The sequence below is a fragment of the Lissotriton vulgaris genome, chromosome 5 (genome assembly GCF_964263255.1).
Source record: "Lissotriton vulgaris chromosome 5, aLisVul1.2, whole genome shotgun sequence".
Lineage (NCBI taxonomy): Eukaryota > Metazoa > Chordata > Amphibia > Caudata > Salamandridae > Lissotriton > Lissotriton vulgaris.
Window position 1 is genome coordinate 63,986,475 of NC_141693.1, and position 14,100 is coordinate 64,000,574.

Below are 14,100 nucleotides of genomic sequence, written 5' to 3' on the forward strand. Positions count from 1 at the left end.
TCTCTAAGGGGCGTACCTGATTGTGGAAGGGGAGCGCCTCTCACCTCGACAGGGCGGCGCCCGAGCAGGGATTCTATGACCGATAACCCTCCTGCGTCCCTGATGACCAGGACTCCTCCTCTCTCTCTTTCCCTACAGGAAACGGAACAACCAGCAGGGTCGCGCGACGAACCGGAAGTGAACTCTGGTGACCCCGGAAGTCTCGCCCCCATCATCAGCCTGACACACAGAAAAGCCGACGATGAAGAGAGGAGAGCGTTCCAAGCGGCGGACTCGTGGCAGGAGACAGCGTGCGGAGAACCTGAGACGGAGATTGGAAGGAGCAAGAGCGGGAGCGAAGAGGAGGAGGACGTCTGGACCGAAGATTGGTGGAGTCCTCAGGAGGTTGCTGGAGAGCGGCCGCAGCTTGCTGGAGAGTTGCGGCGGGGCACGTGAGTACACTGTTATCTTTTCTCCGTGTCTCCCTGTAGATAGTTGTAAATTAGCTGTACATAGAGCCCCTCACGGACAGTACACCCCTGCACTGTATATATAGAGTTGTTTCACTGCACTTATCCCTTTGTATTATATAGCCCCTGCACTTCCCCTCACCTCGGCTGATAGCTAGAAACCGGTCCTAGGATGCTTTATTCCGGTTCAGTAAAGACATGGCTTGGCAGTTCGGGCTGGACTGTTCCCATGAGGCACAGGGTCAAGGCTGATTTGCATATGGCCATGTCTGAACTGGGGTGGTTATGGAGTGCAAATAAACAATGGATTTAGGCCCAGATCTCAGTACTGGGGTGAATGTATGACATTGTTCTGCATTCTGTCCATCAACTGTTGTTTTTGCAGATGCACTTAAGAGTGCGCGTTCAGTAGTGTGTGAACTTGAGTTTCCCTACTTTATTTTTCCTTGCAATATTATATAGCGCGAACTCGACAACATGGCATGAGCACAATTTACATTACAGAAGAACACATTAATTTGTGGTAGGCACGGGGAGACAAAGCGATTTGCCTGGAATCACAGGATGTTGAGCTGATGCCGAGATTCGAACGTAGCTACCCAGCTCTAAAGTTCACAATTCTAGAACTTGTGGCGGGAGGTGTTTCTAAAAGTGTATGTCGGTGCTGGCCATCAATGAGCGAGACCTGTGCATTTTTCAAATCGGTGGTGAAAAAATATGAGTATGTTGCTGGAGATGTGGGCTGCCGTGCCACCAATGTACTTACCGGGGGAAGGTAAACACCCATTATTCCGCAACTTTCTTTCCACATACCATCACTCCGCATACTTTCATTACGAAAGTTCCATGACTCCGCAATGACATTATAACGCATGGCATTACATTTTATATGCTTTACCACGCATACATTTACAACGAAATTCGTTGTAAATGCATGAATGGTAAAAGCATGTTTTTTTAATGTTTGGATAATGTAAGTATGGGTATATGTTTTGGGGTACTGAGGTATATGTTTTGGGGTGTTTGGGTATTTTAAGGGTTTAGATATAGTTTTGGTTTTTGGGGTACAGGGGTATTTTTAGGGTTCAGGGCTAGGTTTGGGTTTTGGGGTATAGGGGTATTTTAGGGTTCAGTGGTAGGTTTGGGTTTTGGGGTACAGGGGTATTTTAAGGGTTCAGGGCTAGCTTTGGGTTTTGCGGTACAGGGGTATTTTTAGGGTTCAGGGCAAGGTTTGGGTTTTGGGGTACAGGGGTATTTTAGGGTTCAGGGGTAGGTTTGGGTTTTGGGGTACAGGGTTATTTTTATGGTTCAGGGCTAGGTTTGGGTTTTGGGGTACAGTGGTATTTATAGGGTTTAGGGATGGTTTTGGGGTACAGGGTATAGTTATAGGGTTAAGATGGGTTAGTGTTTAAGGGTGTTGGGGTATTTTAAGGAGTAAGGGTGGGTTATGATTATGGGGTGCAGGGGTATTTAAAGGGAGCAGGGTGGACACCCGGAGCTGGAATGTACAGAACCTGGGAAAAAAAACAATGCAATATTGGGCACAACAATCGCTTTTTTTTCCCCGTAATCCCGCGCCCCGCACACGCCCACGCCCCCAGCACACGCCCACAGCACACAATATGAGACATGGCATGAAGGGCGGATCGTACCACACGCCCCCAGGGTTTGTCACACCCCCAGCACACGCCCACAGCACAACGCAGACACGCCCACAAGGGACTACTTTGCTGGCACGGTTCTTTTACCTTTTAAATGTATATGGTGGGCGTCTGCATAGCCTATGTCCTTCTGCTGCAACTACCCTTTCCAAAGCTGTATTGGGTGTTGTGATTGGTGCTGTGGTTCCTGAGATTACCCGCCTCAAAGGTTTGGGCTCTCTCTTTATTGTATCAGTATAGATAAGTAACATTATACCTACAACAACCCAGGACTATTGACTTTGTCAATGATTGCTAGTTGTATAGGATAAATAAGCAACAACTACAGCTTCGTTGAATATATTGAAAATGCATCAGTTCTGAAATGATCAGACTGTGAAAAAACTATAGAAAGTCCTCTGAAGTTACACCAAAGGCTTTCAGCAGTTGAGATTTTTTTTACCCTAAGGGTGAGGGCAAAAATGAAGAGCCTGATAGGGACCTGTCTTAAAAACTCAGCATCAGCAGGACCCAGCCCACTTGAAGCCCTGGGCTTGCTGCATTCTTTTTGTTAATAAAGCGTGGCTGCGGACAGATTGTATGGTTTTTTGAAAGTATACATGTTAATTGCAGCAATTAACATGAATACTTTAATAAATTTACACAATCTTCCCCGAGCCACGCTCTATGAACAAAAAGCATGCAGCAAGTCCAGAAGCAGGACGTGTGCTTTCAGAATCACTAACATATATTAGGGATTGTAAAAGCACACGTTATGTTTTTAGGCTTCCTGCACGCCTTTTGTTAATAGAGAGCCAGTGTAGGTCTCGCAGGTGGGGGGTGATGTGGCTGCGGCGGGGGATGTTGGCAATCAGTCGGGCGGAGGCGATTTGGATGCGTTGTAGTCTTCGTAGGTGTTTGGCTGGTATTCCTGCATAGAGTGCATTGCCCTAGTCGAGTCTGCTGCAGACGAGGGCCTGTGTCACCGTTCTTCTTGTTTTGGTCGGGATCCACTTGTAGATCCTGCGGAGCATGCCGAGGGTGTTGTAGCAGGAGAAGACAGCGTTGACCTGCTAGGACATGGAGAGGGAGGAGTTGAGGATGAATCCTAGTTTGCGTGTGTGGTCGGTGGGTGTTGGTGCTCTTCCCAGTGTGGTCGGCCACCAGTAGTCGTCCCAGGCTGACAGAGTGGGTCCGAGGATGGGGACCTCCGTCTTGTCCGAGTTCAGCTTCAGACGTCTGCTCCTCAGCCAGTCGGCGACTGCCTTCATTCCCTTGTGGAGGTTGGTTTTGGCAGTGTGTGGGTCCTTGGTGAGGGAGAGGATGAGCTGGGTGTTGTCGGCGTAGGAGATGATGTTGAGATCGTGCTGGCAGGCCACTTGTGCGCTGGGGGCCATGTAGAAGTTGAACAGCATCGGGCTGAGGGATGAGCCCTGGGGGACGCCGCAGATGATGTCGGTGGCTTCGGATCGGAAGGGTGGGAGGCGGACGCTCTGGGTTCTGCCGGAGAGGAAGGACGTGGTCCAGTCAAGGGCCTTCTCTTGTATTCTGGTTTCTAGGAGGTGTGTCTTTAGAGTGCGATGGCAGACTGTGTCGAAGGAGGCTGACAGGTCCAGAAGGATGAGGGCTGATGTTTCGCCATTGTCTAGTTGCCGCCTGATGTCGTCTGTGGCGACGATGAGGGCGGTCTCGGTGCTGTGGTTACGTCTGAATCCGGACTGGGACGGGTCCAAGATGTTGTTGTCTTCCAGGTGGCCGGTCAGTTGCATGTTGCCAATTTTCTCGATGACGTTAGCCGGGAATGGGAGCAGGGAGATGGGCCGGAAGTTCTTGAGTTCCTTGGGGTCTGCTTTGGGCTTCTTGAGGAGGGCGTTGATTTTGGCGTGCTTCCAGCTTTCTGGGAATGTCGCTGTTTCAAAGGAGATGTTGATGACCTTCCGAAGTTGGGGTGCGATGGCTGCGTCTGCTTTGTTGAATACGTGGTGTGGGCACGGGTCAGACAGAGATCCTGAGTGGATGGAATTCATGACCTTGCGTGTCTCGTCGTCGTTGACGTTGGACCAGGAGGTCAGGCGGTGGTGTTCACAGGGGAGGTGGAGTCTGGCGTAGTTGGGTCGGTCGTGGTGTTGAAGCTGTCCTGGATGTCGGTGATCTTGCGGTGGAAGAAGATGGCTAGTGAGTCGCATAGTTCTTGTGAGGGCGGGATGTCGTTGGCGTTGGCGCTGGGGTTGGAGAGTTCCTTTACGATGCTGAAGAGCTCTTTGCTGTTGTGTGCGTTGTTATCCAAGCGGTCTTTGAAGGAGGATCTCTTGGCTAATCTGATGAAAAGGTGATGTCTGCGGGTAGCGTCCTTGTGGGCTGCGTGGTTTCTGGTGTGCGTTCGTGGAGCCATGTCTTCTCCAGTTTTCGGCATGCACGTTTGGAGGCCAGGAGCTCGTTGGTGAACCATGTGGCTCTTTTGCTGGTGTGGCTGTTTGAGGGTTTCTTGAGCGGGCGAGGGTGTTGGCGCAGTCATTCGATCCACTGTCTGAGGTTGAGGGCTGCGGCGTCAGAGTTGGTGGGGTAGGTGGGTGGGTTCTTGGCGAGGGAGGTGAGCAGCTGGTCTTCGGTGACTTTGCTCCAGTAGCGGCGAGGCAGCTGTTGGGTGCAATGGTGCGTGGTTGGTTTCTTGAAGGTGAAGTGGTTGCAGCGGTGGTCGGTCCAGTGGAGTTTAGTGGTGTGATTGAAGGCGACGTGGGAGCCTGTGGAGAAGATAGGGTCAAGCGTGTGACCGGCGGTGTGGGTGGGTGTGGTGACAAGTTGTCTGAGGCCGAGGTTGACGAGGTTGTCGATCAGGGTGGCGGAGTTGGCATTGTTGTTGATCTCGAGGTGGAAGTTCAGGTCCCCGAGGAGGATGTAGTCCGTGGAGAAGAGCGCGTGGGTGCTGGCGAGGTCGACGATGGAGTCGCTGAACAGAGCCCGGAGTCCGGGGGTCTGTAGATGAGTGTTCCTCTGAGGGTGGTGTTGGGGTCGGTGTGTATCCGGAAGTGCAGGTGTTCGACGGTGTTGAGGGTGTCATCTGCGTGGGTGGTGACTTTGAGGGTTGACTTGTGGATGATGGCTATTCCTCATCCGATTCCGTTGGCGCGGTCCCTGCGGGTGATCTTGTAGCCATCTGGGATGGCTATGGCGATGTCGGGCGCCGATGAGTCGTTCCACCATGTCTTGGTCAGGAAGGCCATGTCTGGGGCGGAGCTGTCGAGCAGATCCCAGAGCTCGACGGCGTGTTTGCGTGCGGAGTGGGTGTTAAGGAGTATGCAGCGGAGGTGGTTGGGTCTAGTTCTTGGAGGTTTGGTGGTTCTGTCGCAGGTGAAGCTGCAGGTGTGGCAGGAGAAGGGTCCGTGGGTCCGTTTCGGGGTGGCCTGGAAGCAGGTGTGGTTTTGTCTGTCGTTGAGCGCATGGAGGGTGCTGGCGTCGTAGTGGATTCTGGTGTCGTGGCGTGCGTGGGGTCCAGAGGTTCTGGTGCTGGGTGCGGTCCAGGAGCGGGCGGGCGCAGACGGCTTGACTTAGGCGTGCCTTCGGCACCCCAGTGGCGCTCCCGCTGCGCCTGCCCGCTTCTCGGCCTGCATATGAGGAGGCTTGGGAGGAAGGAGCAGTTGGGAGACGGGAGTGGGGAGTCCAGTGGGTGCGCTGGGGGGAGGGGCTGCAGGGAGGCAGCCGCGGGAAGGCCGGGTAGGGAGCGGTGGGGGGCGTGGGGGAAGACGGTGGCAGAAGGGCACAGGAATCTGCAAAGCGAGTGGGTCAGCAGGTGACGAGTGGCGGTGTGGGGGCGACCTGCCTGCAAGCAGGGTCAAAGACCCACAATCAGCCCACAGCCGTGCTCCATTAAGAGAAGACATGCATCAAGCCCAAAAGAATGACGTGTAAAGCACACGTCGTGCTTTTGGACTTGATGCATTTCTTCTCTTAAAGGAGCGCGGCTGCGGGCTGATTGTGGGCCATTGTGAAAATATTTATGTTAATTGCAGCGCATGACAGTGCTGCAATTAACAGGAATATTTTCACAATGGTCCATAAACAGCCCCCAGCTGCGCTCCTTTAAGAAGGAAAAACAGCAGCAAGTGCAGGAGCCACAGCAAGCCAGAAATTAACATTTTTCACACCGCTGCTGTTCTAAAAGCGACAGCGCGAATGCTCTTCTGAGATGTGCTGTGGATGCGCGCTCCACCCGCAGCACTGCGCGCTCGGGGGATCAGACATGTGCGCGCACGTTCCTGGGAACACTGCCTATACCTGTTGAAGTTCTCTTATTTTCTTATATACACACGCATGAATATCTCTATTCTACCTTTCCTAACTCCATTCTCACCCTCTGCGGGAAAACAATCTAACAATGGAGTCGATGCCCATGCCCCCTATCACCAAAAGGAGGAGTACCCTACCTTGTGACTGGAAAGACGTCTTCGAAGAAAAACAACTTGCAAACATCCGGACCCAACACTAGATGGCAGGAGTATGCAAAGCATGTGAATCTACAGCTCTACAGGCCAAGAACAGATGCTTACTGGGTAAGTAACATTATCCTGCCTGTTACTAGCATGTGTGAATGTATGCTCTGTATAGACTGTAAAGCAGTACTCCCTTAAGTGGTGGTCTGCCAGTGAATGGTTCAGATGCTTGAAACAACATCCGTAGGACAGTTTGACCAGCTTTAGTTTGTTGGCGAGCTAAGACATACACACAATGGTGTTAAGTGAATGTATGTGGAGTGGACTACGTAGCTGTCTTGCAAATGTCAGCTATAGGAATGTTACCCATGAAAGCCATACCAGTTTCTATTTTGTAGTTAGAATGTGGTGCGGGTCTATTGGGCAAGGTTCTCTTGGCTTTAATGTAGCAGGTTTGGATACACTTACCAATCCATCAAGCTACATCTGCTTTTGACAAAGGGTGATGTTTTTGGATTTGGCAAATAGAATGAAACGTTGCTGTGTTTTGCAGAAAGTCTTGGTTCTTGGGCGCTACACACCTGTCGTACGGTTTTTACTTACTGAGTAAAACTGTGCATTTGTTGGGCATCATAAACATCAAAACTGTGCGAGACTGTGTCCACGCACACCATCGGGATATGTTGTCCTTAGTCCAGGCTAGCTCACAGTGTACCCTCTGTACCCTAACCCAAGCAGGTGACAGGTGGAATGTGCAACCCCAGTACATGAGAACCCCGAGTCCCCAAGGAAATTGTTGAAACAGACCTAGCACCTTTCTGTTTGGTAGCTCATGCATGCCCAAAGGAAATACTCCGATTGGCATTTCAATATTTATTGAAGCATTGAGATTCTTTTTTAAAACGTGTATGCATCAACTATCAATGAAACATTGCGAATGGTGAAAGATATATAGTTCAACCATTGTATTGTACTATTACAGCATTTATAAGTTTGCATGCAAATGCTATTCTGTTTTGTGCTCCTACCCAGCTCTCCATATCCTAGTGGACCTAGGGTGGGAGAATCTGCCAGAATCCTTGTAGGGTGATCTAACTCCACAATTACCTGCGGGCATGTGCATGAAGACACTACCTGTTAAGAGAGAGAGGGGGAAAAAAGGCCGAGAGATCTGTAGTGAAAGGTAGAAAACGCTTGTTTAAGGCATCATTAAGGGATGAGACTATGCAGTTTGTGAATTCAGTGGTGTTGGAGATTCAATGCTGTGACCCATACGTGAGTGCATAGGCGAGTGTCATAGCGGGACACTTAGATAGGCTAACAGGTACATTGGATGGACCAATTGGGATCACGGCAAGCAATAGGTAGATTACCGATACACAGCACATTGTGAGATGTGACAATGGGATTCTGCCACTACCTATGCTGGTGATGTGTTGAAACAAAGTGAAACATAAAATCATGTGGCATGATCTTTCTGTCTTTCCCCCCCCCCCCCCTCTCTCTCTTAACAGGCAGTGTCTTCATACTCAGGCATGTAATCTAATCGTCCTGATGATGAAACGTCGCCGACCTATGGAATAGGTCCACGCATCTAACCATTGTGTGATACTAGTGTGGTTACTATTATGGATAGCTTGTTTAATTTCCTAATCAAATCTAAGCTTCCATGTAAATGTAAAAAAATTTAAATTGATACTTGTATAGCGCACTACTCACCCGCAAGGGTCTCAAGGCGCTTGTACGAATACCGCTGTGGAACCCATCCTGGCTTTCCCTGTGAGGCGTCCACTCCTGGGCACCCCCAAGGTGGAGGCCAGGCATCCTTAGCGTTGTGGGGATTAAGCAAGCTATTTCCCAGAGTTGCAGAGTGGGACCCATGATTAGAATAGGCACCGAGGCGAGAATTATTAGGTCCGTGGAATTTTTTTGAGCCCAAGACTCGCCGAGGCGGGGAATTGAACCCTGGTCCCAGGCCAGACCTCTGCATCAGGGTCTGCCGCTCTAACCATTGAGCCACACTTCTCCATTGCTTCTTGCCTGAAATCTTTACTGTTCGTCTGTACCTGTCCTTTGTTTTCTGTATTGGATGCAGGACTGCGTCCCGCTCTATTGTTGCTTCTGCTGATAATGAAAATTCTATTATTTGATTCAATTCTGTGTCCGGCTGGACACTGTGGAATATAGCACCCATTTTGGTCTATATTTAATTTCTTGTTATGCATGTGTTTCTCTGGGGAATAAAACTCTGACACGGACCCTAGCTGTGGAGGCATTGTATAGAAGATGCACCATTCTCCGACACATGGGGCCTAACCCTGGCTGCTGAAGCACAGCATCAGGAAAGACCAAGAAACTGTGGCAAATGCCTTCCGAATGTCCACAAGAAGGAGGGCTAGATTACACCTCTTGTGATGCATCTGGGAGAGTGCCAACTTCTCTCGACGAATACAGTGGTGGCTACTTCTTTCTGGCATGGATGAATAGGGAGGGTCAGGGTTTGACTCAGTCGAGTCACCAGGGCTTTAGCACATATCTTGACATAAGCAATAATAGCAGCAGTTGAGCAGAGCAGTAAGAAGAGCCCTGATCCATAGGGAGAACACCTCTGGGCAAGACAGCGACAGTGGCACAGTGGCGATCTTGGGGAATGAACCCTGCCGCATTGCCTCCGCATAAAGGGCCAGTAGGTGTAGTAGCAGATGGGTCCGATATCTTTTGTAGTATTCAATAGGAAAGCTATCTGGGTCGTGGGTCGTGCCTTATTCAAATTCGGCGATGGCCTAATCTACCTCTTCACCTGTTAAGCGTTGGTCCGGTTCATGGGCCAGGGAGGGTGGGATCGAAGGTAGGGGCATGTCCCAGATAAGTGTTTTTTAGGCCTTCGGCAACAGCAGGGGGTGCACTTCGAATAGGTCTTGGTAAAGGCTGGTGAAGACTCGAACAATTGTCATTGGGCCCTCATGGAGGTTACCGGCCGAGTCTTCGATAGCGAGTATGATTCTAGTGGATATATTACGGATCGCTAGCCAATATAGCAGTTTATCTGAGTTGTCTCTTGATTCATATACTTATGGAGTCGAGGCCCTCCAGCACTGCTTCACCTCCTCCAGGGAAACTAGTCTCAGGTTGAATGGCCAGAGCCACTGACCTAGCGTTCCAGAGGAAGGATTAGGGCCTCTAGGTCTGTCACTAGTGCCTGTTGTGTCAGTTCCCTCTGCCGAATGTAAGTCTTGAGCAGCCCTCTCGGGGTGGGCTTACTCGCTGCGTCGCGTCCGAGGATACCGCACCCACATTGGTTTGGAAGAAGGCCCACAATTCCGCCTCCACAAAGGCGGTGCATTGAGTCCAGTGGAATGCCACACATTAACTCTCCAAATTATCCCAACAGCGGATGTGGACAGTACCTCAGTGGAGCTTAAGGAGGAGAACTACATGGACCCCCTACAGCTCTGGGTGTGGAAGAAGAAGATGCTGAAAATTCTCGGCGTTGACAAGACCTGGGAAAAGTGCGTGACCCAATCCCAGAGGAGCAGAACTTCATTGAAATGAACAAGGCCAGGGGGTGGACGCCATCTTGTGGTCGTGATGCGCCTTATGGGTAATGTAAGATGGTCTGTGGGGCTGGCAAGGTGGGATGCATTGGGCAGGGAAGATTATGAAGTAGCAGGAGACATTTCCTTTGACAAACCTGCTTCAGAAGCAATAATCTCCAGCCGAAAATCGCTTTGGGGCAAAATGCAGGTGGAAATTTACAGGGCATTGGCTGCTTTCAGGGATGATCCGTCTGTCTTCCCTAAGATGTCTTTGCTCATGTTTTACTTGCCAGCTCCAGAAGTCATGAAGCTGGACAGAACACGGCTAGCCCATTCCTGGGGATCACGGACAGTGTGAAGGTGGCTGTGGAGACAAAACGGGCAGTGCCTACGGGCCCGAGCGCTTCGACCCTGCCGCGTGCGTGCTCGGCGCTACTGGCTTCGACCAAGGACAACACTACTTGGAGGGATGGTCGGGCAGAAGTCAGAGTGGGGGCTGGGTGTGCCGAAGGAGTCAGTGACCCGCAAGGGAGAGATCATGTTGTGTCCGGACAATGGCTTCTGGGCAGTGGTGCGCAATGGTGAGGATTACCGGGCTTTCACACTGCCCCCTACACCACTCATGTTGGAATGTAAGCTGCAGCGAGTGGGCATCTACCTTGACTACGAGAAGGGGCAGGGGTCCTTCTACGACCCGGACAAGATGGCACACTTCACACCTTCAGCGGATCTTTCTCTGAGAAGTTGTTTCCCTTCTTTTTCACTGGTGTGAAGGAAGGCAAGGGGGAACCTCTCCGAATTCTGCAGTTCCGATTGTAGAGGTCCTCCACCTGATGCTCCTTGGGAAAGATTGTATTTTGTCCTCTGTTTCTACAACAGAAATACAAAGTTTACACTTTACTTTCCTTTTGTTTTTTTTTCTGGCGTCCCTAAACCATTTCTGCCCATTGTACATGATGTTGCTGCCTTTGACGGGAGACAGTTCGACTTCACTTGCGGTGCCAGCGGGGGGTGAAGGGACCCCAGCATCCAGCATGTGGGGGCTCCACTCTGAGTTCTGTTATGTTGCGTGTGATGGGGGGAAGGGGAGGCAGAGGGATTGCAAGTTTCTTTATACAAACATTTTAGGACAGGTTCTGACAGCACTTTCTAATCTCCTGCAGCCGGACGCTTTCGGGCTTGGGATTGGTTCAGACCAACACAATAGCAACAAAGAGCTAAAGCCGAGGAGTCTTCCCTGCCCCCCTGGAGCAGCCCTGGGATGTTGGGCCACACTGGAGCTCATATGGCTCCCTATGGACAGTCTACGCCTATCATTACCCAGTGGTTCCCAGTGAGAAACTCTTGCTGTGGTGCGGGGGGGCTGCGGGGAGGAGACCATTCCGCGTCTCACTGGATAAGCGTTGAGAGGAAGTAACACTTCAAACAAGCACTGGCGTTGCCAATAGGTCTCGCAGTAGGAAAGCTGGAGCTATTGGTTTTGTAAATGACACATTTTATATTTATGTGTTGGTTTTGAAAATCGCGAAATTAATAGTTTTGTCATTTACAATGCCAATACTTTTAACTTTTGCAAATGTGACACTCATACTATTTGTAATGTTTTGTATTTACGTGACTTAATGTATTGATATTACAAATAACAATGGTTATGAAATTTTTTAAATAATTAATACTTAAATAAAAGTTATTGTAATTTATAATGCCAATAGCTTAAACTGTTGTAAATACCTTTTGTGAAGATTATGTTCAGTGTATTTTATTGTGAGGAAAATAAAAGAACAGAAGTGAAATATTAATGTTTTTTTGTGACATTTGCGTAATGTGAGAGAGTGTGAGTGTGAGTGAGTTTGAAAAGGGTGATTGATTGTGATATGATGTGTGATGCTGATAGGGTGTGTGAGTGTGTTAGTGTGTGTGATTTTTGAGAATGTTATTGAGGGTGTGTAAGGGTCTTTGAGTGTAATTGTGTGTGAGGGTGAGTGTGTGTGAGGTTGTGTGAGGGGGAGGGTGTGTGTATTCCGATGGTGTGTGGTGTTGTGAGGATAAAGGTGTGTGCGTGTGCCTTTGTATGATGTAGAGGGTGTTATGGTGACGGTGTGTGTGTGTGAGGTGTTATGAGGCTGAGGGTGTGTGAGGGTGAGTGTGTGTGAGTGTGAGTGTAGGTGCGGCTATGTGATCTGTGTGATTTTCTTGAAAGCATGCAAACTGAAGAAAGATGAATTATAATGCGGGTTTCAACGTGACCTTAGCCGAAAAAAAGCCAAGCAGAAACCTTTGACTAATTGGTTCAAGGCTGAAACCGGATCTGCTTTCGAGGGGAGGTGAGGGGAGGTGGGCGGCCAGTGGTCGGCTTGGAATTGACCGTGAACGCCGAAGACAAAGGAATGCACACTAGGCATGTCTACGAACGAAACCAAGGGACGAAACAAAAACTCTTCCAAATGTCCGCAAGTGACCGTCGGAAGGACAAATATTAGCTAGGTAGAGGCAGTAGATTAATTAGAATTAAACATAATTACTGGAAACTTGGGGTGGAGTGTCTTGGTTGAGCTTTCCGTACAAGTCTGGGGATTGGTAGACCAAGAGCGGAAGTGCAGCTAAACGCACGCAGGGATGCCGGTCTTTCGCCAAAGGAATGTGTGGCAGATGCACATACACACGCACACTCGATGAGTATTACACATTGTAAGCGTTAGAAACAAATCTTGGCATACTCCCTTTTATTCACTTAAATGTGTTGTTGGTATAACACTGTAATGATCGCGAATTCTATTAAAACAAGCGTTGCGCGCTCTGTGCTGGGGGAGGGGGAGGGCCATTAGCCTGTAAGAACTTGCGGCAAGATCAAAGGAAGGGTGGGAGGGACATTGGGGAACAGATGGCCGTGAAAGTAAGTTTATGGCCCAAAAGCACGTGCCTGTGGCCACGTGAACTCAAAGAAAACCGCACAAGAAAAAAACAGTGGTTTCACGAGTATTTTGAGCACTTGAATTCTCGCCATTTCCCATTCCTTCGGAATGGAAAAGGCGAGACCTAAAAACACACGACCCAAAAGGGAAGCAATTGCGGACATACGGAATCCGTGTGCTAAAAAACAATCCCATGCGTATAAAATAATACACAACAACACTTAAGGATTAAAGAAGACATTGAATCCACACAAACACTAATTCTGACAACTAGAATAATGATAACTAAATGTGTGATATGTGTTATAGTAGTGTATAGTGAAGTAAATGCCGAAAAACAAAGTCTGCACTTAAAGCATAAAAACGATACCAAGAAAACAACTTCATTGGCGTTACATTGAGCTGCTATTAACGTACTCTAAATTTTATCGACCGCAGAAACATGAAAGGCTGAGTCGGCCCCAAGGGGCTCGAGCGTGTCAATTGCATATCGTATGTAGATCGGTCGTCAGAGCTTTAACCCTCTGAGCTATCTAGTAGTAAAACACAAAAGGCTGGCACGCGATCCAGGCTGCAACTTCACATTACTGTCAACTCGTGTAAGTGATGTTTGAAGACAGGTGTTACATGAAAGAAAGAGAAACTATTTACAGAGCAAACAAACGGGCCTGGACGTGGCATTACAGCTGTAGGAGCAGTTAAATCCTTGCATGTCCAGCGCTCGCGCGCCGAGCAGATATAACCGAGGACCGGAGGCCGAGGCTGCCTGGGATAGACCCCTCATTGTTCCATCCAAGAGGGTGGGGGTGTGGGACAGGTGGGAAGAAGAAGCGTGGCTTTCCTCAGTCTGAGGTGGCGAGCTCTGCCAATCACTCCGCGCGATGAACATGCCCCAACGGCAGGAAGGAGAGCCGAGGACACAGCAGAGGTGGGCGCTGCTGCTGTGCCCTGTGGGCACGGTCTGCACCCACCCCCCAAGTCTGGCAGCTGCGGGCATTACTGTATCCGCGGAAGTGCGAGGAACATGCAAACATCGGGTTCTACTATTCGCGAGACAGCTTACTGTACCTGCTTAGAGATATGAGCGTGACGTGCACGTCATGACCTCCACACCCAATGAGACCGCTTACGGGGCT